The sequence below is a fragment of the Eucyclogobius newberryi genome, unplaced genomic scaffold (genome assembly GCF_026437365.1).
Source record: "Eucyclogobius newberryi isolate DKJ021-1_F unplaced genomic scaffold, fEucNew1.0.hap1 SCAF_18, whole genome shotgun sequence".
Lineage (NCBI taxonomy): Eukaryota > Metazoa > Chordata > Actinopteri > Gobiiformes > Gobiidae > Eucyclogobius > Eucyclogobius newberryi.
Genome location: NW_027315812.1, coordinates 14,600,743 through 14,625,026, shown reverse-complemented (window position 1 = coordinate 14,625,026; position 24,284 = coordinate 14,600,743). Strand labels below are relative to the sequence as shown.

Sequence of the window (24,284 nt, the reverse complement as noted above, 5' to 3'; positions counted from 1 at the left end):
CGCATGGATTGATATTTCAATATTGTGTGGGCGCTTTTTATATGATAATGACATGCAGAATCCAGTGAGTCCCAGATAGTTTGTCGGTCAAAGAAATGTTAAATATTTTATTGATACTGAATTGGGCATAAACTGGCATCTAAAGGGTCAATTATTAAGTGTAGTGACCTGCAGATGACCTCTGAATGTTGCCATGGTGACAGGACTGTGGGAGTGAGGTTGTACCATGGCACTGGCAGAAAGAGAAACTTTACGTTTAACGTTGGACTTTTTTTCCCCATCAAGCGACTAGTTTAAAGTTTGATTAAAATGAACTCACAGAGTCATTTTCTCTCCAAAGACAAAAGCTAAATGCCAAAAAAGTCTATGCGGTTTTAGGAAACAATCGATTGCAGAATGAATTTACTGTACGTAATGTTAATATGTTCTGCATCCTCATTTAACTGTTTTATAACTTGTCTTGAGATCAACATTACCTTTGTAACTATGTGGCCTAATGTTAATGCTAAACAATGGCTGCATTATTCCAGATCTTTTTTTCTGGTCAGCTCTGACTCAACATGCGTGCTGATTGGTTGAACAATGGCACCAAAACCCAACCCCTGCAGTGGTTAGTCACCAACTCAATTCCTTCAGGAGGTCCACCAAGAAGGATCTCGGGTGCTAAGCTTTCTGCTAAGAATTCTGGGCCTGCATTTTAGATGTGATTTAAACTGCAACATGCGAACACTAGTAAAGGACCTTTTTGCGTGTTTACAGAGCTGCTGCAGCGTGACCCCTGTGTGAACCCTGGAGGCGACACGGACACAGCTCCTGCTTCTGCTCGTATGAAAAACACATGTATTTCACAATCTGGCTGATGAGATCACCTTAGATTAACTAACACACAACTAGATCCAGAACAATCATGTTCAATATCTCCATCTGTTATCGACTCATTTGCATGTTCCAAATTCATATTTATCTGTGTAATTATTCAGTCAATAAATCTTCATAAACCACATTTGGTAAAGTGTTCATTCATTTCCAGAAAATCTACTTTGAATGTCACTCTCTTTCATAATGGAGGACATGAATAACATTGCAGGCATCTGAGGTGTTAAAGAGTTTTGGCCCTTTTGAAAAATATTAGTATTTGATAATGTTATGGCAGTTTAAAAAGCCCAATATAAAATGTGTACAAAACAATCCCAGTGTAACTTTTTTTTTCCATATTGAATTTACTCAAACGTAGGTCCATATTACAATCAGTAGGTAATATGTGGAAAAAAGCATCTATCACCACATGAAACCACTAACATATCCAAATGAACAGCTATATACTTTTACAATTAATATTGACCACTTTATAGTTCACATTTACACACACAATATTGATCAATAAGTTTCACTGTGAATAAAAGGATTTCTTGTCTCTTAGTCAGTCAGCAGAACAGCACTTTCTCATTATTTTCACTTCACTTCCCTTTTTTCCTGTGTAGTATGGTGAAAACATCCGTGAGGACAGTGGCTTGGTTTTATATATAATGTAAACCCCTGGATGGTATAAAGGCTCATGCATATCTTATGGCATATTGCATGAGGAATGAAATCCTTTGTATTGTATTGGGCGCACAACATGCATCGCCCTGAAGCAGGAAAAACTATGTCATGATGTGCAATATTCCCAAATCTATTTAAAGCAATACAATTATGGTGTGTTTTGTAAGGTGAGATAAGAGTAAGGGCTTGAAGCTACAGAGTGCCTCAGGGAAGGCTACTCTCAGTTTACATTGTTTTTGACAAACACAAAGCTTTATTTGACTCCCAGCGGCAATCAACAGTGCATAATTTTACTGTGTAAGATACGCACTAAGCTCCACCGAGGAGGCTTTGACCACTGCATAATTTACTTTTTGTGATGAGGGACTTTATAGCAACATTTAGCTTCTGCCTGAATGAAAAGAAAAAATCAGTATAACTTCAAATGAAACGGGACTATGTAAAAAAGTGTTCAAACGTCTAGCTTTCCTCAAATGGGAACAGATTGCAAGATGTATGGAGCTACATTGATCCACCTGTTGTGTGTATAAATGTGAAATACCAGTTATCCCATGTTTGAAAGCAAATGTGTGACCTGTTAGTTCAACATATTTTTGAATAGATGGGAAAGAGAGGTTGAGAATATTTAAAAAAAAAAAAATCTATATTCTAAAAAGCTATTTAGAATTGATATTGTAAGAATGTTTTGAAAGATTCAGTAAAGGGACACTCAAAGACTATTAGGACTACAGTATATACACAAACACTGGGGCGCTGTCCATAGTGCTCGTTTCTTACCAGCTTTGAATTGTTGATGTGGGATTACAGTCAGTGGATGCAGACCCTCATTAAAATACATTACACAGCTGAATGTGAGTTCTGGCATTAGTGTCCTCTCCGAGCAACATACTGTTTCATGTCTAAAGGAAATTGGAAAATAAATGAATGCAAACAGAGTAGCAATAGAATGGCCACGGCTATGTACAGCAAATCTATTTTTAAAAACCTGAGCTAACTAATACTAACCGGAGCAAAAAGGTACAGACCTACTGTATCTAAAGAAAAATATACCTTGAGGCACATACAAAGGAAAACCTCTGCAAAGGCAAAACAAACTTATCAGTACAAGACATATTGTAATATCTTATCATCATATCTTAATTCATTCAAACACTTTTGGTAATCCCCTATTGTTCCACTAGTGTCCGAGAATTCTAAACAGTTGTATTTGACCTTAAATAGCATCCAAAGCTGTTAACATACAAGAGCCCACCTCTCTTCGGACTCTCAGTGGAGATGAAGAAGGATAAAAGTATTTGACAGGGAACAAGGGCCAAGGAGAGCGATGGCGGCATCATCTGATAACCTTACACCCTTATATCGCCATCACATGAAAAGATATGATTGGCGTTCAAAGCTAATACTCCTCAGATTTACCTTAGCCTTATCTGTGAGAAGGCAGGCTCTGGTCTCACTGTGATCAAATGAAGGAGTGACAGTGCGGATACAAAGTAGGTGAAAAATAGGCAGCCGTTATGGATCTGTTTGGCTCTTTTTGCATACACAGTTTTGGCATCGTGATCACTTACTCTGTGACAAGCGAATAGTGAGATTTAGGATTAGGGAGTTAATATTCTACAAACCCAAATGTGCACAAAGACACATATTCGAACAACAATGTAACACCTGAAAGTGAATACAACAGCAACTCAATATTACCAATACAAAGTTTTCGATCTTGAGGAAAAAATAGATCATCTAATTCAATCAACAATCAAAATAACAGTGGTGGAACGTAACCAAGTACAAAAGTAAAAGTGTAGTAATTAAATATAACATTTTGTAAGTACATTAGTTACATAAATTACTCTAAAATGTAGTGAAGTAAAAGTAATACGTATTCACTGTATTTTTTTTTACAGTGAATACGTATTACTTTTACTTCACTACATTTTAGAGTAATATATGTACTCTCTACTCCGCTATGTCACAAACGGCAGAACGGAGCCATTTACGGGCTGGAAACAGGCGAAGATTTAACAGTCTTTAATGGCACAGAACAGAAAAATACAAAGTCTCTTGGTTAAGAGTGACGAAAAACAAAAGATCCTTCCAGCGCCAGCAACCGCAGTGTCAGGGGCAAACGAGAGGCGTAGTCAGGTCCGTTCCAGGTTCGGTTCACAAGGCAAAAACAGCGTTGTCCGAGAGTCCGAGAGTCCGAGAGTCCGAGAGTCCGAGAGTCCGAGAGTCCGAGAGTCCGAGAGTCCGAGAGTCCGAGAGTCAGAGAGTCAGAGTCAAAAATAGGCCTCAAAGTCAGACCCGCTCGACTGCTGGGGCTAACAGGGCTTCGCAGACAATCTCGCACCGAACAGAGGAAACAAACACCTTAAATACTACACCCAGTGATTAGCAATGAGATACGGCTGTGATGAGCTGAGACACAAAGGGGGCGGTAACCAGAGGAGAACAAGAAGGGAGGAGGAAACGAAGAGGAGCAGAGACAGAAACACCGTGAGTAAAATAAGACAAACTATACATCACCAGACAGAGGGTGACCATGTTATACACATGCACATTCATTGGTACAGACTGTCTAAAGGTTCCGAGTTCAAGTTTTGAGCAAACAAAAATATACAGAAAAGAAACTGATTGATTCAAAAATCTAAACAATTCTGTATTAAGATCGCCACATTTCCCTCTTTAACACTTATCGAAACATGTGAATATGTGAACATTTCAAACATGTACTTTAACTGAAGTATATTTTTCCTTCTGTAGCTTACTTTAATACTAAAATACAGTACTTCTCCCACCACTGATCTTCAAAACAAAATAAGAGACATATATTTAACACAATACATTTGAAAAGCATTTGAGTCAAGCAAGTCTTTTATTCCCACTCCTTTTCAATGTAATGTAATTCTTCATTGTATTGGACATATGCATATTTATTTTTCTTATTTTGTTAATCATTTCTAAAACAATCAACTATTATAGAAGAAATAGTAAACCATTGGTAACAGGTAATAGATTATCTAACAATTAACATGAACAACAATACATACAGATATCTAAACTATATAAGTATTCATGGTTGGTGTATTTTCTGGTTCAGAATATCTTACATGAAACAAACAGTGCTTCAAATGGAATAACTCATCAGAAATCCATGACTTCATCGCTGCAAGTATTCATTTTTTCTTTTTCTTGTTTTCATTCGACTTTCCCTATCTCACCCCCCCTTCATTCCAGCCCCGCTCAATAAGTAGGCCAGCTACTTGGAGAGTGGGCGATCAAAACTGACAGGACACTATTCTAAAACAAACTGGATAGAGATGGAGAAAATGAGGGAGGTGTGAGAAAAATAACCAAATGAACAAGCGAAACAAAGACAGGACAATGGTAAAAATGCAGAAGGACTTTGCAAGGCGCCAGACTCTTATCTGTGAAACTATTCCACACATGCTTTAATGTTGTTGTGTAGCTGTCGAGAGCATAAACGTCAAACCAGATGAAATGCATGAATGACTTGTTTGCTAGAAAGATGCTTTAGAATTCTTTCATACAAAAATATATTAACAGTAAACAAAATAAAAGCCAACCAAGCTCACTCAAAATAGGTAAAATACTCATCTAGTGACAAGAGCTGATCCTTATTTAGGAGACAAAACTCTAATGAGCTTTTAACCTCATTACAACAGCGTTTCCTCATCATTAGTTTACACTAAGTTTCATTTTAATTGATTCACACATTAAGTAATCCTGTGCTGTCCTGCAACGGAATCTCAAGTGCTCTGAAAACTCCCCTCTACGCCCTCCCACATTCTTGTACTACCTATGATTATTTATTTATTTTAATAAGAGTGACACATGCCAGGTTCTAAAATGTGGACATTTTCAAAAATAAAAACATGTAAATGTAAATTTGTTGAAATTAAGAGGTGGGGCTTATCAGTTCTGCAGTTTTGAACACATAGGAAATTGACATGTGTCTTTTATTAAGCTGATTTAGATCAATATTGCAGTTTACAATAAACAAAATGTAAAATTATGATCTACTAATGTTATAGTTCAAAAGTAAGAACTTGGGGGTGAAAAAACACATGTCCCCTTTAATAACAGAAAGTGATTTGTATTTTAATCATTTGATCCACTGTTCCTGCTCTACACATTCACCTCATTCCACAAAGCTCACTTTACTTCCGATTGCCACTGACCAGCACTTCCGTTGTGATTCACAATTCCGGTTAAGCAGGAATTCCATTAATTTCATTGGAGAATTACAGAAAAGTCTTGCTGCAAAATATTATATAAAGTAGGTTAATCTGTGTCAACAATGCACTATTTCTCTGAGCAACATGAAAATGGCTTTGGAGTCTGTTTATAACTGATTTGCCGTTGAGATCGGCAGCTCTAAAGAAAATCACACAACCGAAATGATAATGGCGGTGTCCTTGGCAACGTCCTGATTCTGAATACGGTCAATTAGTAAGGGTTAATGTGGGACCATAGGTTTACCATAATATCTTTGTTTGGATATTAGAAATAATTAGAAATAATAGGAATGAAAGGTTAAATACTAGAGCTGATTTATTAAACTAATTTGTATTAGTCGACTTATTATTTTATTTGGATGATAAAGAGTTATATGGGACTGTGGGAAAGATAAGGCATGGAGTGAGCTACTTATTAGAGCGAATGAAGAGTTGAATCTGCCTTTTTACACATAGATACACAGTTTTCTAGTACTTTTCCGATTATTCTGATTCTTCTGGTTTCTGAAATAGTATTTTTCACAAACTCCTCTGCGGTTGTGGTCTTGTCAGTACAATCTGGGTCAGGTACATGTTCAGATCACAGATACTGAAATATTTTGAGAGCTCGTGCCAGTTTCTTGCCACTGTCTCCTTTAGTCGACTGATACACACAGGGCATGTCTTTAGTCGATGTAGAGTTTATTTAATCAATACAACCCTAAATACACCAATAAGATACCCACTACCTTCACTATAGACACGTCACCTATACACCTATACACCTATACTTCACCTATACACGTGGGGACTAGACGTTTAGGGATAAATCTGAACTATTATGTTAAGGTCACTGACACACTACAACGAAGCTTTTCCTCAATGATGGCACTGTAGACCATACACTTTTGAATATACGCTGTAATACATGTGGTTGAACACAGGCAGTGAGTTGTTACGATTGCATAAAGTAGTTTGAGCTGCGGCGGAGGCTTGCAGGCTGAAGAGCTCACTGCAGTCACAGAATAAAAGCTATAAAGCCACAGTATAAAAGCGCCACTAAGGCAGAGAGAAGGAGTCCCTTGGGTCGTGGGTAAGAGGCACAGAGAGACGTGAAAGCATGACATTATCAACACATCCTCCTCTCCCTCACGGTGTCGACATGTAATACATTTAAAATGCACACGAGGAGAGGCGCTCGCATGCACAAACAATATCGTGTATATGTTGTGGCTCACATAATATACACTGCATTGACATTCCGAGAGTTATGAATGACATGCTGGAAAACAGATGAAAACATATTTTTACACCGTCTTGGCTTTTTTTACTTACTGCAGGTTTTCCCTTGAGTCACCACATAAAGTCATATATAGATACATATATGTTTTATTCTGGATTATTTAGCCTGATATGGGACTGGCACAAAAGATACACAGAAGGATATATTATTGTATATTTTATTATTCTGGGGCTTGTAAGGCAGTCAACATGCGAAAAAGAAGACAAGCCTCAGTTCAACATGATTCTTATCAGAAGTGCAACTAGCGTTACATAGCTTCTTGTGGCAGCAACGCCATCTGACGTGTGATCTGTGCATGTAGCAGTGAACACAGACTCACACAGAGGTGGAAGCATACATGGCATACATGTTATTTTCAGGCTCGTTTAGCTGCTCACAGCTGAGGGTCTTCCTGCTGCTTGTGCTTGATCGTGATGAGATGCTGTACATCCGTCAGAGGAAGACGATCCCAGTGGGACCCTTCGCCTCGGTCCTATCAGCATGATGTCATTCTCTATTCCTGTCACACCCTCCATCCCTCCTCCATTAACTGGGCCTCAACACGCCATTGTCTTTGCCCTTTTTCACCGTTTCACCACCAAATGGCATTGGCTTCCTCTTCTAACAGGCAATAAAAAGATGCTCCTTTACAAAGTGAAACTGAGACCACTGATATCATATGTATGTATAATGTCATACATAATAATGAAATACATGTACTGCAGGCTGTATGGTTCAACTGTATCTTGCTTCTCAATAAAATCAGGCACTGCTACGTTCCTTTTTTTTTCTTAAGAATGTTTTGTCCCAAAGGCTTTATTAGACAGGAAAGGTGAGCGTGAAATGGGGAATGAGAGAAAAGGGAGGACATGCAGTACATTGTCAGAGTCAGGATTCAAGCTCACAACACTGCGGCCGACTGTACTTGGAGCCTTAAACACTCGACCACTGGGCAGAGCTACAATCAGTATGTCTAACCGCCAGCAGCATATTTACAGTGAAAAAAGAAAAGATCAAGACATAAATGCAGAATTGGAAATTCAAATTAATTTGATCCATTACTGACCTCTTGTGGTGAAAAACAAGGTTACTGTGATTTAATTGCCATAAGCATCATGTTATCAAACAGTGAATGACATGTTTATACCATATGACACATTCATAATTATATATGAAATGATTGAGAGCCACCCTGATACGAGATGGAGTCTAATCCTGTTTTGGAAACATTTCTCCTGAACAGCTTTCTGACAAAACACAGACGCACAAATGCAGACGCAGCGGAACATCCAATTCATTAAAAATCCAATTTATTGTGTCAGAATAGAAACCAAGGAGATGATCAGCGCTGTTGTTTGTATTGTGACTTCTCAGGAATGCTCTGTCAAGTCTCAGCAATAACATCGTCACTCATTAAGCAGCGTTGGGGATCGGTTTCCTCCCAGTGCCCGTATATTCCTCACATGGGTGATCAGGCTCTTAGTATTGGCTGTTGATGCTGCAGGCATATGGGACCTCAGTGAGTTGTTAACCTTCTGACTGGACTGTGGCCCCTTTCCGTCTATGTGTGGTAGGTGAGTGCGAAAAATAGAATAAAGCGACAGACTTTGCTTGTTTTTGGAGTGGTATAATATAATGTAGTGTGAACTATTATGTGCTGTTCATTTAAAGTTTACCTAGAAGCCATTTTTCTTTTGCATAAATAAGAAACAAGAAGAACAGAGGTTGTCAAGGCAGTGGAAACACAATCGGAGGTGTTTTTGAGCAAGCGATAGAAAGTAGATTAAAAATCAACACAGCCAATTTATGATTACAATTACGTATTAGGTCCCAAGGTATTATACACAAGTTAGTTTGACACGCAATCTTGTAGAAGGAAAAAAGACCAGAGACCGCCTCTCAACCCATTTCTCACTACAATTGTCCTGTCAAATAAAGCCGTCGGGCCAAACCAATCTTAAAATAATTTGAAAAACAATGCATGATTACTATAATAACATTGCAATTTAAAGGGGTTTTCAGATGGTTATAGATTAAATAATCTGCCTAGTTTAGAATAATAATTTTAATTGTGTTCTATGTCATAATTTAAAGGTTCTATCATACATAAATTAATGTTATGTTCATTGTTTGCACCATATCTGCCACAGACTGAGGGCAAATGTTTCTTAATGAATGAACATTGTATTTCTTCAGATGGAAACATGGAAACTATTGTTACAATTATTACACTGTTTCAGTTGCTTTTTGAACTGATTTATCAGTTATAAAATGGAATACAATTTTACAGCACAAAATGCTTCTAGCACTCAAGCAACATAGAGGCAACAGCCGCTCTAACTGTCATATGAACTGAAGCTGTGAGACTGCGAGGCTGAGAACTGGCTTGCTATCATCACAAAGCTCATGGGACAAAGCCAACCACCAGCGTCTTGTTTGCCAAATTCCATTTCTGCCAGTTGTCCTTCTCAATCCTCTTAGGACCGTATTTTGCCCCTGATTCTAGCGCAAACTTTGACCATGGGGCAGCTCCAGGTCGGGCTCCTGCAATAGCTAGCGTAAAAAGGTTGTACTCGACCGCTGGGGGCAGGAGTAGGATGGTACAAGTCCATATATGGTGATAGTGTTGGAACCAATGGCTGATAACTGTGGCCACCTGTGTGCGTGATGTTTGCAGTCATGGTCTCAAATCCGGTGTGTACGCGACCCATTGTAAAACACAGACACACATTAGGGATTTATTCTATAACGTGTGGTACAGCACCTAAAACCTTGTGTTATTGACTTGTTGACTTGTTAACTTATTAACTTGTGTTGGTCATATATCAGCAGAGATGGGATGATAGGTACAAGACACTGTTCCTTTTTATTTGTCTCAGCTGGATGAGTAAATCTGTCAAATTTAGTTTTCATTTTTTGGTTCAAAGTTTTAAAGGGGGCAAAAGGGGGTATAAGAGATGAGTGGGTGCCTAAGTCTGTGGGCACTCTGGAGTGGAAGGACAAACAAAAGTGACAAAGAGTCAGCTGAACTAAAAGGCCCAGGAAGTCTTCAGGGCAATGGGACAGGTCAAGTGTCCGGCACATGTGGTAGACCTCCGGAATGTTGTGGCCATTCACAGACTGCACCACACCACCTCATTTTTTGGCATGACCACACCTCTTGTGTTGTGTTGTCAAAGCTTCAGTTGCAGTAAGATCGGGGTGAGTCTAGGAGCCAAATACGGCTCCTAGACTTACTTAGAATACAAGTAAAATTTAACATTAACATAATAATAACAAGTACATAACAGGATGGCCTTTTGTCTCACACAGATTGATTGCAATTGCGGTTTGGTCAGGCATTTAAATATGAATATAAAGGATTTTAGAACATGCCCTAACACATTATAGGACCCCATGCAGACAGAATCCTATGGCTTTTTTTTTCTGGCTCTTTTCTGACAGTTATTTTGATGCCTTGGTCTTTGTTCTCTTTTGACTGACTGGACGGACTCACTATATATAGCAGACAATCTGTCACACTGATGCTAAATGACATTTTCTGATTCCTCCCTCAGAGATTTACACAATTACAGCTCTCACAGCTATATTCTTTCTTTCCGCTTTCCATGACACACGGCACCCGTAAAAAATGAAATTTTCAAATTAAAATTACATCTTTATGTGTCTAACCAGGACTGACTTAATAAGATTTTACCTGTCTGGGTATTTCTACACGCTATTATCATGATGATATTGGTAAAATATATGACAATTTTCAGCAGACTGTAGTGCCATACCGCATAATAATAAGAAAATGGGTATATTATGGGTCAGTATAACTATTTTCTGCATGATATAAAAGTGAAGCTGGTAAATTATTGATCAAACTGAATCATACTTTTTCTTCTTTGATGTTACCCTTTATAAGATTTTCTCTCCTCCCAAAAAAGGTCTAATATATTATGACTAGGGGTGGGTAATATCGACAAAAATGTATAACGTGATGTATTTATTTATTGCATTATCTCGATAACAATATTCCAATGTCTCGTGTTGCACAAAACGTGAATGGACAATAAAATTCAAAGCAAAAGTGCAGAAATATCACTTTATATTCACTTCATATTCTAATTTAGCATTTTTCCGAAAAAACACCAACAACATGTGTCATTTGTCACTTGCTAGAGGTGGGAGCTCGTGACGTTTACAGACATGTGTTAGCAAAAAGTTCACAACAAATTATAATACAGGTAAATTCTGTCAAAAGAAATGTTGCAGTTTAAACAAAAATTCTAAAACAAAATAACAAAGTGACAATGATAACGTCGCTTGCATATGCATATAAACCCATGTGGACTCAGAGGAGCAGCAGCCCACTGTGAGCTGGGACCTTGCTCCTCTCTGGCCTCCTGCTGTCTGTATGAATGCATAATGTGGGAGCATAACATGGCCTGACTAACCATGAGAGAATGGAAATTCAATTTGTTGCACAGCACGACTACAGCGCATCCCACACTGTACACGAAACAAGAAAAATACATTTAGAGCAGAAAGACATGTGTAGTTACAGATTCACACGCCGATGTTTGTACTACTTTACCGGCGAATCGAAATCACACAATGGGGAAAGGTAAAGTGAAGTGACTGCTTATTTAAGTGTGGGTTTGCCGCGGTGCTCTCCTGTTGAAATAAAATGATGTAACACTCAGAAATGGGATCTAAAATGGTGTGAGCTCCTGGCTAACCCTCCGAGCTCCACCTCCTTATCCCATCAGAACAGTTTAAGGCTTAGCTCGCTGGCGGCCTAAGAACCAGCCTCAAGATCAAAGTCAGACACCTCACCGCGCCTTTGGTTTTATCAGACCTTGTGATCCCAGATTATTCACCACTTCAACAAACTTGTCACATACCATTCAGCAACAGCGTGAAGCCTAAATTTAACAGCTATTTTGGAGCAAATGTGGCTCGAATCTTTGTTGTTTCGTTATTGGAAGAAACAACAAAGGGAGAACAAAAGCAACTGATTTTGTCTTGAATGCAGCACTTTTTTATGCTGGTCAATAGTAAAAAAAACTAAAAAACAGTTAAGCGGAGCTGCCTTCCATACATGTAATTACAAACTCCAAATCAATAAGCCATTTCATATGTGGGAGAAACCATGAAATCCATTCCACAATACAAAGTCATGGCCTATCAAAAAGCACCTTATTACAGTGCAAGCGCACAACACATTCTAGAGCCAGGTGTATACTGCTCAAATTAGTTAAGTAAATATGAATTATATTAAGACAGAAAGAATATTAACCTTGAGTCTTTGCAGTTTTCAGGTATGGCCAATTACTTCCTAACGTGGCTTGTTTATTAAAGTGTGTGTGTGTGTGTGTGTGTGTGTGTGTGATCAAGAAAGGAGCTTTGAAAAGGAAAAACGTTTTTTTTTAAATGAATAAGCAATAATTTTCCGGCAACGTTTTGGTGATATTTTCAAATAGTGATACTGTGCTTCTCTTCTGTGCTTCTGTGCTGCTCTAAGCTCAAAGACTTTTACTCACCCATTGCTTCTATTGGCTGAAAACCAAAGTCAAAACCTGTCAAACCAAGTCCTGACCACAAATTCTGTGTCTGTGAAAAATAATTCCACCTTGGGGACAATCACATTTGAGAGTCTAAAAAGACCAGCTTAAACCTGACGAGTACCAGTACAAACCTGGTCCTGACCAGTCTGAACCTTGTCAGAAGCAGTCCGGACTGGTCTGCTCTGAACAGAAGCAGTCATTTCTGAACATTTCTTGAAACCCACAAGTTCCTTTTTCTGTTTCAAAGCTCTTTTTCTGACATGTGAAGACTTTGGCTCAGAAACCTCTGGCACCAACCCAAACTTGACAGATTTCCAGACTAATTGGACTAAACAACAGTAGGGTTTTTTGTTTTTGCAAATGATTGTAGTGTTTTGTAGAATGTGAGTTATACATTTGTTTGCTGAAAAGCCCTCCTCCCAACACATTGTATTAACTCTCTGGCAAAAGCAAATACATGAAAAAGACCAATTAGTTGAAGATAACTGTCCTAATCAGCCGTTTCTGAGCCTGAAGCAGTGTCTAAACCATGAATGCTTCACTGACTTTTTTTTCTTTCTGATTCCCTTTTACGATTCTTCAAATGCAACTATCAAGACAATTGGGACAGACACAGAAAGCATCAACACACAGCCATAATTGTGACCCGTGGCGAAAATTGTGACTCCTGCAAAAAAGGCTTTGTTTTGGCAACATTTTTTACAAAAACCTCCTCTCACAATAAAGACCTCCCAAGCTGCTGATGTACAACTGCGGCACAGCTGTACATACGACCGTTAGAAATTCATGAGCGGCACAATATCGAAGTTAATTCATATGCGGATACCAACAGAGAGTTGCTTGATAAATTACACATTGCAAATGCGAGCCACAGAAGACAGATGAGTGAAATTAATGGCAGATGCAGTTCTGGAGTCTGGCCTCAGCTGGGATCCGTACAGGGTGCCCGAAAAGCTGCTATCACACAGAATGAACAAGTGATATCAAGATGCCAATTTATGAGGCAATATGAAGCCAAATGAGTTACCCAGCATTCCCTTTAGTAACAAAACGTTTTTTAAAAATCTTTATAATTTGGGGGGAAATCTGAGTGCAAAAGTCTCTCAGAAATGTGAACGGATTGATGAAAGATCACAAATAACCTCAGGGGCTGATGAATAAATGATCTAAACCCTCTGTACCATCAATACACAATGAATGTATATGTTTGTATTGTACATTGGATTATAAAAACAGAATTGAACCAGAGTTTCGTGTGAAGACAATTGCGATGTTTGCGCTACTTCACTTTCATCCTATCCTATACAGACCTATTCAATTGAACTTGAAGATCGAGGATTTTCTGCTGATTTGATGGAAACCTGAAATGTCAATAGTTTGTAAAAAGTGTACAAACTTGCAAAAAGGACCAAAGCTTGTATTGTCTAGTTTACAGAGTTCCTATCTAACTGACTGTTTCTCCATTATCCACTGCATTAATATCGAACAATCCCCACATACATCTTTAAACATCGCCTTCTTGTGTGATATATAATGAATAGACCACCACTGCCAACACAACAAAACACGTCCCTTCATCTTGCTCTCTGTCTAAACCCAGAGAACTCGATGTTCCTCTGCCTCCGTCCACATTCTCTCTGTTTGGATTTTAATCAGAAATCGCAGCAACACGGACTGGAAGGCGATAGTTAAAAGAAAGCATTTTGTTGTCAGGCAACTAGTGTAACAAAAGGATGCCTCTGGAGGAATTGGAGGCATAAATAAAATTGCTGAGTATCAGGGAAGAGTGCAAAAAACCTGTACTGACATGAGCTGTGGCTGGAACAAGCACAATGCGCATCTCGACAAAAGAAAACCACCTTTGTTGGTTCAGGGACTGTTAAATGAAGTTGAATAATGTTGGACGATGGCAGGAATCCGGGCCCGACAGTGGATGTAGCTCTCCTGTGTCAACACACATCAATAAGCAACCTAATAAAACGCCCGTGGTGAAAGCATTACTTCTGCTGCTGTTTGTTTCCCAGACATGCTAAAATCACTCGCAGTTAAAGCCTCATCTGTAGTTTACGATCTCCAGGTGGTTCAGTCAGAGGCATTTGTCAGATATCATTTTACCTAGTTTATTTTCTCATTTTGCACGGTTAATATAAAACAAACCATATAAAACAAACCCTATTACACTATTAATTATAATTATTAGTTGTCGTTTTTTTACTGTCAACTCAACACTATGTAAAGTAAAGTAACAACAAAATCTATTATTATTGTTCATGATGTGCAACACTATAACAATGATGAGAATAATTTTACTATTTGAATGTGTTTAAATTTGTGATGAACACTTAACACTGTATTTTTAATGCCACCAAATTAAAGCGTAAATGACAGAATAACCGTACCACTATACTATTACTCAAAGTTAGTATTCTATTCTAAGTCGGTGTAATCCCTCATTCGTCCAGGCGTGTTCCATAGTAGAAAAAGCTTCAGTTGTAGTCATCTGGACTCAGACTGAGTCCAGATGACTACAACTATTCTATTCTAAGCATTAGAATTTAATTTTTTGTACATGCATTTAGCAACTTTCCAACACTACACGTCAGTAAATCAAACCAACATGCATGATAGATTTCAAAAAGTCTATATAAAGCTGTTATTGCGATATTTTTGTATCCATATGCGATCTATTATGTTGACCTACTCCACAAGGGCCATACAGAATTTGTGTGGTCAGATGTGACCTTACTGGCGCTTTTCCTCTGCCTCTTTCATCATTTCCATCAAATCCTTCCATATGCATGTGGAGGAGTGTTTGACTGACAGGTGGATGTCGCCGGAGCAATATGTGGCAGATAAGGATCACTGTATGATGCTGATGGGCCTCTGCTTATCCAACCACAGGCTGCAGGAATGGCATTTATACTGAAGGCAGTCTCTAAGCCCCTGGGCTTCACATATGGTGCATGTGTAGAATAAGAAGAGATGGATAATATAATTTATATTACCAGTACAGATTGTATTTTGATAATTTAACCCTATTTTATTATAGACCATAACCCAGCAACGGGGCGCTCACAAGGCAATTTAATCCCGCTCTAAAAGGACGATGGTGTAATAGCATGCACATCACGCCACAGTATATCCATTTTTGCTGATGGATGTCCATATAATAAATAATATAGAAAAAACTATAAAAAACGGAAATACTGTATAAGTGTACACTGTGTGTATTATAACCCATGCTAGAGCTGCAAGATTTATAGCAATCACAATTTAATTAACAAAATTAGAAAATCGCAAAGGCTGCATTTTTATGGAGTACCATAATTTCCTCCTCAAACAACAGCATATCCTGTCTTATTCTGCATAAAAACTGCTAACCCAGTTGTTTAGATCTATACATATGTTTTGAAATACATGCAGGCCTAATTATTTTATCAGTTAGTCAGTGTTGGTGCTTTCAACACAAAATGTGAACTTTATAAAACCAAAAATTTCAAATCTAGTCACAATTGCAATACTTGTCAGATAAATTGTAATTCGATATTATGCAACTCTACTCCATGTAAATTTAGATATACAGTTGTATTTTTAATGTATTAAATCTATATCCATGTAACCCAATGCTTTTTTCTCCCAAACCTTCCACTAAATATTATCTCTTGCTACAATTCTAAAATGAAATACTAAAACAAATGTGTAATACCTCAACAGTGACACAACTGACTCATCCGCTGTAAACTCAGGCTCTGTTTGCTCTTTCAGGCAATAGATGGGACACAAAAACCCTGCAGTGATTAAATGATATTGGTGAGGCAGTTATCGGTCGACAAACACACAATTCCCTTCAATATTTGTAGACAAAGCAAGGATAGCTGCATCACTGGTAAAAGAAACAAAGAAATAGTCGCCCACGGATACATGGGTTGTATCCTATCAAACACATTATTTCCCACTTGACCAGCCAAACAGATAATACTCTGCTGGAGCTTATAGATAAACCTCAATGCACAACCTCAATGCACCTGTCTGCTTTCTATTGCAGTGTGTCATTACAGTAAGAACATACCGTGTGTTTACGGCACACGCTACATTGCACAATACAGAAACCACCACATTACTTTCAACTTCCCTCAGATTATTGTGCAAAACGCACTTTATTACAAAAGAAAAATCTGGGAAAGAAGTTGAGAATATTAAAATCTGAAATAACTTAAGCATAGGTTTTAATGTTATGGATTTAGTTACTGTAATTTTTCTACAGGGGGTTTGTCACCTGCTTGTCTCCACGGAAAGGTTATTGCTTTACCTGGTATGTCCCACAGTATGGCATTAATCTTATCAATCTTGCATTTTTCTTAGTGTGAGGGGACGCGCCGCTCCACAGATTTGACCTGTAACTTGTTTGTTGGTGTGTTTAATGCCAAACTCTGGAATATTCTAGCACAGCATTAACAGCACCATAAGTAAGACCCTCCACTAGAAAAGGTACATATGGGGATACATTTTAAAATACTCTTAAACAAGGCCTTTCAAATGCAGAGATAAATGCAGATTATTATTGTTTTGTCTACAAATATCTAATATCTCACGTATTATATCTCGTATCTAATACCTTCAAAATAAAATCAAACATTCGACATGAGACTTTTTTTCATCTTTAGCCGACCTTTTATGTTTGGGGGGTCGCGAATGAAAAAGGTTGAAAATCACTGCACTAGGCAACTTGCGCCACCAGCTTGTCTCCATGGAGATGTTATTGCTTTGTTGCTCCACAGTATCTGTCTTGCATTTTTTCAACTTACAGATGCTTTTTCACTTATAGATGCTTTTTCACTTACAGATGCAAAAAAAAAAAACGAGAATGTGCTCGCCTCTCTGTAGATCTGTCCTGTATATATCTCCATGGAGACAACCACTTGGAGGACCCGTCACCAGAGAAGTTACACAGCGTGCCTTGTGCGGCGGCATCAAAAGTGTGGGGATTCACTTCGGAGTTGCAGTCTAACAAATAGATCACGCAGGTAATGAAGCAATAATAAAGCCAAGAGCCTGAGCGGTTCTAAAATCCCTCCTCGTGTAATAAAGCTCGCAGTCACACACACCATGAAATTAACAAACATATACAGACCTTCACACTAACTCATACAATTTGCACAAGTCGACCCAGGACTACACATTTGCCTCGGGAAATCTAGTTGATCTGTGCTCCAGCAACGGCTTCTCTTTGATGCTCAATTTACTCCGGCACACCTGGCAAGCCAAGCCAATTACCCATCCATCTTTGCAACTACGGCCCCCGTGCGGTAATGTGATGACGACTCAAATGTGGGCCGAGAGGACGCACCTCTATTGCAGGCCTGCACAATATTAGAAAACAGTAAATGTGTTAACCGTGAATTAAGGCTGTCAAGATTATTCCGTTAATCGATATTCATGATTACAGTATATAGTCATCAACGTGAGAAGCGCAGGCAGCAACAACGTATTTTCAGTTCAATCTGTAATCCACAAAAGCATGTATAATGTACACTTTTATCAGGCTGTTGAAGCGCCAATATCATACGTTTGTAGTCAGAGTTTGATTTCATAAAGCCGTCCAAAGACATGCATGTGTTAGGTAAAATTGGCAACTCTAAACCCAATGGACAGGTGTTGAAAATTAGCATATTCTGCTATAACACTTAAAACATTGCATCTGGTTCGTCCAATGTAAATGCTATTTCCATATTAAATACATAAAATAAACAAAACAAGCTAGTGCGGACTTGTAATCCATTAAACTTGGGAATGAAAAATAAAATAAAAGAACTTTGACTATACATCATTTTGTCAGAAATGTATTTATAAAAGGGTTTTTGTAAATCTTTACTAGTTGGAGCACTTGAACAATGTGGCAATAACGTAGATTTTTAACAGCTATTGCACTAGTATTGTTCAAATTTTCAAATACTTTTGTGCATTTTACTCCTACACCTCTCTTTTTCTGTTGTGCTCTTCACGATTCTTTCAGTCACACATTCAGTCCTCCAGGAACCAATTTGCCACTTGTGTTTTCTGCTACTAATCCCCCCCATTTCTCTATCTTCCTCACCATTTAGCCCAGCCTGAGAATCCGCACTCTTCCACACACCCTCCTGAAACGACATCCTGCTTTTCTGCATATCCCTTATTTCAATATTATGTTTCTCTTCTGTTTTTAACCTTGTACCACAGATTAATGGGAAAACAAAGATGTGCAATTCAGCTCATTAGGACAAGGGAGGAGATTCACACACATCACGCATCGCGACAACACCTCTCCACAAATTCGGGAGCATTACTGGCCATTTTCCAAGCCTGGTACGCGTTTCTTCCCTTTCTCAGCGGCCCCTTGTCTCTTTCACACTGCGCCTCCTTTAAGCCTGGCTCTCATTAATCACAGTGATGTACAATACGCAGCAATCGCCAAATGGTTTTAGTCCTTCTACCACCCTCCACGTACTGAGACCGTATATTTTTACTGCATGTGGCAAAAAGTGGAAATCGAGCTATAAATCGCGCCCCCCCCCCCAAAAAAGAAAAATTGCAAATGGTCGACAACTTTTCTTTTTAGCTGTCTTTGTACGGTCAGAAAGGGAATAAACTGCAGTGTTCAAGGACAGAACTGTCCTAAAAAGGCTTTTTTTCTGTCCCAAAGAAGCTGCAAAACCATTTTATCTTAAAGTTAAAGCACCTATAAGTTCTTACGATATAGAATATACAATTTAAAAGGTCACTATTAGCAAATTGTAAAGGCTACATTTATTAATCATTATAACTATCTCGCTAATCCCAAACTTTAAGCCTTTAGAAAAAGACAAAAAAAAATCTAAAATGCAGGCAATTCTTTATTTATTTAACAATTAATATCTTAGTCTTCTCTCCAATGTGATTGTTCCTGTAAGTGTTTCAAATGTGCACTTTGAAGTGAATCGAGCTTTTAAAAAATCTAATTGTAGAACGTGTCAGACAATTTGCAAATGGGTATTTTTCCCCCCATAATCGACCAGGCCTATCTCAGCACATTTAAATGCAGTCATCTTTCCCGGTCTTGTCAGCGAGGTCACAAACACGAGCTATACACAATATCCAAGGACACGGATGTGATGAATCTGAGGCCTTGAACTTCTGCATCCACGATACTTATTTACACACGCTGTGAACTACGGCCCCCAAGAAGTCCATCACTCTCGTCTATTGGCATGTTTCACACAGTCATCGGTAAGAACCTTTTATCTCAATCAAATCACGTGCATTGGCCAGCTCTGGTTTGCTCCACGATCTATTATTTACTTAAAGGACATACTGTATTCCTTTATCGAAATGATCACAGAGAGATGATTATCTCTAAATGTGACCCATGTGATGTGTGACCATATATAAATTTAACGTTATCTACAATATTGTTGGATTTGTGTCATATACTTTGTCATAAACTCGGAATGAAATCAATCAATCAATCAATCAATAAAACTAAACCTTAATCATCTCAGCAAACAACAAAATCACTTTTTTTTGGGCGTAGGCTTTATTAGACAGGAGAAGACAGGGCGAAATGGGGATTGAGATAGAGAGGGGGGGAGACATGCAGTAAATCGTCAGTGTTGGGATTCAAACTCTCTCATTTCAGCAGCCAAGTACAGAATGTTCTGTCAAAGGTATGAGTAGACGTGTTGTGACGATACTTAAGCTTTGAGGAAAAGGTTTGATTTGCAACAGTGACTTTGATACAATAACAGCAATAAGAACACACAAAAAAGGTAGGTTTCTTAACAATGCAGTGTGCTCTTCTGATATTAGCCATATAAAGTATTCAGGAAAGGTCTAATTATGCCCTGTTAATGACATAGTTTTCAGTATTGATACTAATGAGAATACATATCTGGGTTTTGATACTAGGCTGGATTTACATTTCAACAACCCTAAAATTGTCTAGCTGAAATTCCACGAAACTTTCATTACCATGAGCTTTTTAAGACATCAAACAACAAAACAATTTAAAACAAGTTTAAATTTAGATTTTACTTTTGTGTTTTGCAAATATCCAACATCTTTAGGGTAAGAACATCACAGATTTAATGGTGCATAACATGAATGTAATGTTTGAACAGTTTCTCCGTAATGAGAATGTTATACGACTGTCCATTAGCACAGAAGTGTTTTTATGTCATTAAGTCTTATGAGCACTCAGTACCAAACATAAGCATCAGGTCCACTGATTGATGACCACACTGTGCCTGTCAATTAGCACCTTCTCTGCTGCCTTAGATATGCAATCAATGCAACTGGAAAGTATGGATCAAATGTCATCCAGACACCCGGAGGCCAGTCACATTTCATTTTACTCATGGCAAAAAGAACAGATAACCAAGCTAGAGGACATCTAAATCCAATTCAATGCCCATTTGTATCTCTTTTTTTGACTACATAGCATTTTTCTTTGAAATTATCTTTTGTTTCCAAATCACATGGTTAATTCAATACCAGAAGGATAAGATAGTAGTGTATTAGGCAGTAACAGGACATGATATTGATCATTAAAAGGTTGCAATTAACAAGTCAAAGCAAAATGATGTATTTTGAATGGCTGGAAGTCCTCAAAATGGCATCTATTAACAGGAAGCTACAGCACAGGAATATCAACTATTTCTAATAGGCATTTAGCTCTCTGCAATGACCGACAATCATTTCATTCGGGGTTTATAGCTGCCAATTTATTAACACATTGTTATCCTTTGGAGCAAGGTTGGGAGATATACCAAAAAATAAATGTCTGAGTGTGTAGCTGCAGCGTTTCTTCATGATGTCTACATCTACTCTGGACAATGAAGCTTGTCATTTCATGAATATTAGCCATGTCTGTTGTATCAATACAATCGATTTACAGTGAGTTAAAAGTTGTAACTACAGACTAAAAAAGAGGAATTCATCAACCCTCCAGTTGATTACAAAAATTACAGCCATGTTTGTATACACTTCCTCCTCCTGCTGCTCCAGAAGGATGAATAATTCATCCCAGCAGCTCTTTGGACTGTCATCAGCACTCCATCCGGTGGATGCCTGCCAGTAGACCCTCCGTCGGATCAATAGGCACCGTCGGCTAGCTTCCCCCCTTTGCTGCCTCTCTTTCTGTCTGTGGGTGCCTCGCTCACCCTCTCAACACCACCACCGCTGTATAAAGAGTGTTCTGTTCTGCCGCCACAGCATAGTGATTAGGCATTAGGCCTGCGCTGCTGTGTGAATTAGCTTAATCTGTGTCCGCAATGAAGGACAAGGCTTTTCATGCCCACTGGAGACTTTCATCGGACATGAAAGGAGTTAATCTTTAGGAAATAGTGAGCGCATGGTTCATAGACAGAACAAGATTACACTACGGATAGTTTGGGGTTGAAAGTTCCCACAGTGATTTTAGATTTTATAGCATAACTTAGACAGCTAATGAGGTTTTGAAGATGAGCTTATAATTTACAGGAAAATGATTCGAGGGGATCAGATTGTATGGCCAGTGTACTTAACGTTTCCTGAGTTAAATCTGCTTGCACAAACTTTGAAGCCCAGAAAAGCAGACCCGAATTGGCTGAACCGTGCACCTGCGAGTGCTGACTGATGTGCAGAAGACTGGACATGCATTTGCACAGCATGCAGCCCAGCCCTCCTCCATAACATCTGCTGGATACACTGTACGCCCTTGACAGACTGCCAGTGCAATGGCTCTCCTGCAGGCTCCTATTGATCCCAATTATGTAGGTGTGGGGAAAGGTATGGTGGTCTACTCATAAATGCTAAAACATTTCTATAATCATCAATAGCCACTAAAAAAACCTTAAGCAAGGCAATATTAGGATTACCAGCACACAAAGCTTGATCATTTGAGCTCACTTCCAAACAATGGCACGGTGTTCACATTTAAGCAGACAATGAAACTTTGTTGGTTTAACTCAAGTCCAAGAGACCCACCTTCTTTTGTCTTGACAGTGCAATAACAATTGAATGAAATAAAAGTAAGGATTAATAAAATGGACCATGGGGTACTGTGATGGCTCGTGCACATTTGTTTCCATTGACATTTCTCAGTAGTTCTTCACATTTGTTTTAGTAGTTCCTCCACCACACATAAGCGCTACAAAAAGTCACACGAGCAATCTCCAGATCCGATCCATTCATCTGGAGACCTGTCACGCCATGCAATCACATTAAGAGTATTAGCGTGATGACTTACCCAAAAGAGCTCCTGGCCACTACCAGCGACCGGCTTCTCCTCGTTCCTCGTCCTCGCGCTCCTGCTCAGCCTCTTTCCCAAGTCAATCCGCAGTGTTCAGCTCAGATCAGCGCCTTTTGGCTGCGTCCTGCGTCCGGAGTTGCCGGTGGGAATGGAGCGACCATTTGCCGGGATGCTGTGAAGAATAGAGGTGCAAGGATGCTGAGGCATTCGCGGGGAGAGGAACGGGAGGAGGCAGAGGTGGAAGTGATGGAGGAGAGGGGGAGTTCAGCGGCACGAAGCGAGAAAGATAGAAAGAAAGAAAGAAAGAAAGAAAGAAAAGGCAGAAAGAAGCACTGCAGCGACGAGGAGGCAACACCACCGGGGAGGAGGTAGACAGCAGCTCTCTGTCTGGGTCCTGGACACGCACGAGCAGGCGCATGCACGCCATTATAGGTGTGGGCGTTTTAGGGGGACACGCAGCGCCATCTTCAGGCGGCAGAGAGATGGCAGGGAGGTGCCCCGTGGGCCAATTTAGTGCCATAGTATGTGCCAAGTTGTAGAAGGCTTTTTAGATCGAGCTACACGTGGCGTTTCGCGGTGCGGTTGTAGGTGTGAGTGTTCTTTTTGTAACAGTTAATGCAACACGAGGCGTGAGAAGGCCAGCTCACCCAGATCCACGCACTTCTCACGTGACTCCAGCGTGTTCCCGCCATGCTCCTTCTGCCCGCTGCAGAAACACATGATGCATCACCACATCCTGTCCCACGGTCACAGATAGGAACCATGAAGTGTTTTTGCCTTCTGATTTTGTGACTTGTGAAGTTTATATGTCATTTATTGCAGCGTTGCCACTTGATGGTTTAGTGAAATTGCTGACTTGAGATTGAAGACACTTGGGACATGCACAGGTCCCACAGGTCCCTGACATGAGGACACGGTTGATCTCAATAATGTCATTAACTCTTTTCTCCCATCCATGTTAGTGATCCCCCACGCACGACACACCCTCTCTCCATGGCAACCAGCATCCAGAAAATTCCTACTGGGTTTGGATGATGTGGTTACCTGACCCCAACTCTTCAAGGAAGAAAGAGCAGGGAAGAACGCACAAGGCCAACAGTCTGTTTTAGTTGTGCAGACTTGCATTTAATCAATTTATGTTTTTATTTTACTTTTTTCTAGAGGGAAGAAAGGCTAATTTTGCAGAGGTTAGGAATGGCAAATTCAAACTACACAGTGTAAATGATAATTCAGTATGATACAATATAATATAAGTCAGGTACATATTTGAATAAAAACATAAAAACATCACACAATGTGGCAGAGGGATCACAAAAACATTCAAACATCTTAAGGGATCATCTCAAAATAGTTTGAAACTGAAAAATATTTTTTTTTAGTCTCCCCCTCAAAAGACTAAGAAATGAAAATTTCTGGCATCACATCAAATT

General features: G+C 39.1%; 1 protein-coding gene across 3 annotated transcripts in view; it reads right to left on the bottom strand.

The window, feature by feature from the left end:
* Nucleotides 1-23,105, bottom strand: part of ctnnd2a (catenin (cadherin-associated protein), delta 2a) — a 233,044-nt gene extending 209,939 nt beyond the window's left edge. For all 3 annotated transcript variants that reach the window (XM_072450621.1, XM_072450624.1, XM_072450622.1), the window contains exon 1: nucleotides 22,852-23,105. The gene's annotated coding sequence lies outside the window, so the exon portion shown is untranslated. The remainder of the gene's footprint in view (nucleotides 1-22,851) is intronic.
* Between the last annotated feature and the right edge of the window lie 1,179 nt (nucleotides 23,106-24,284).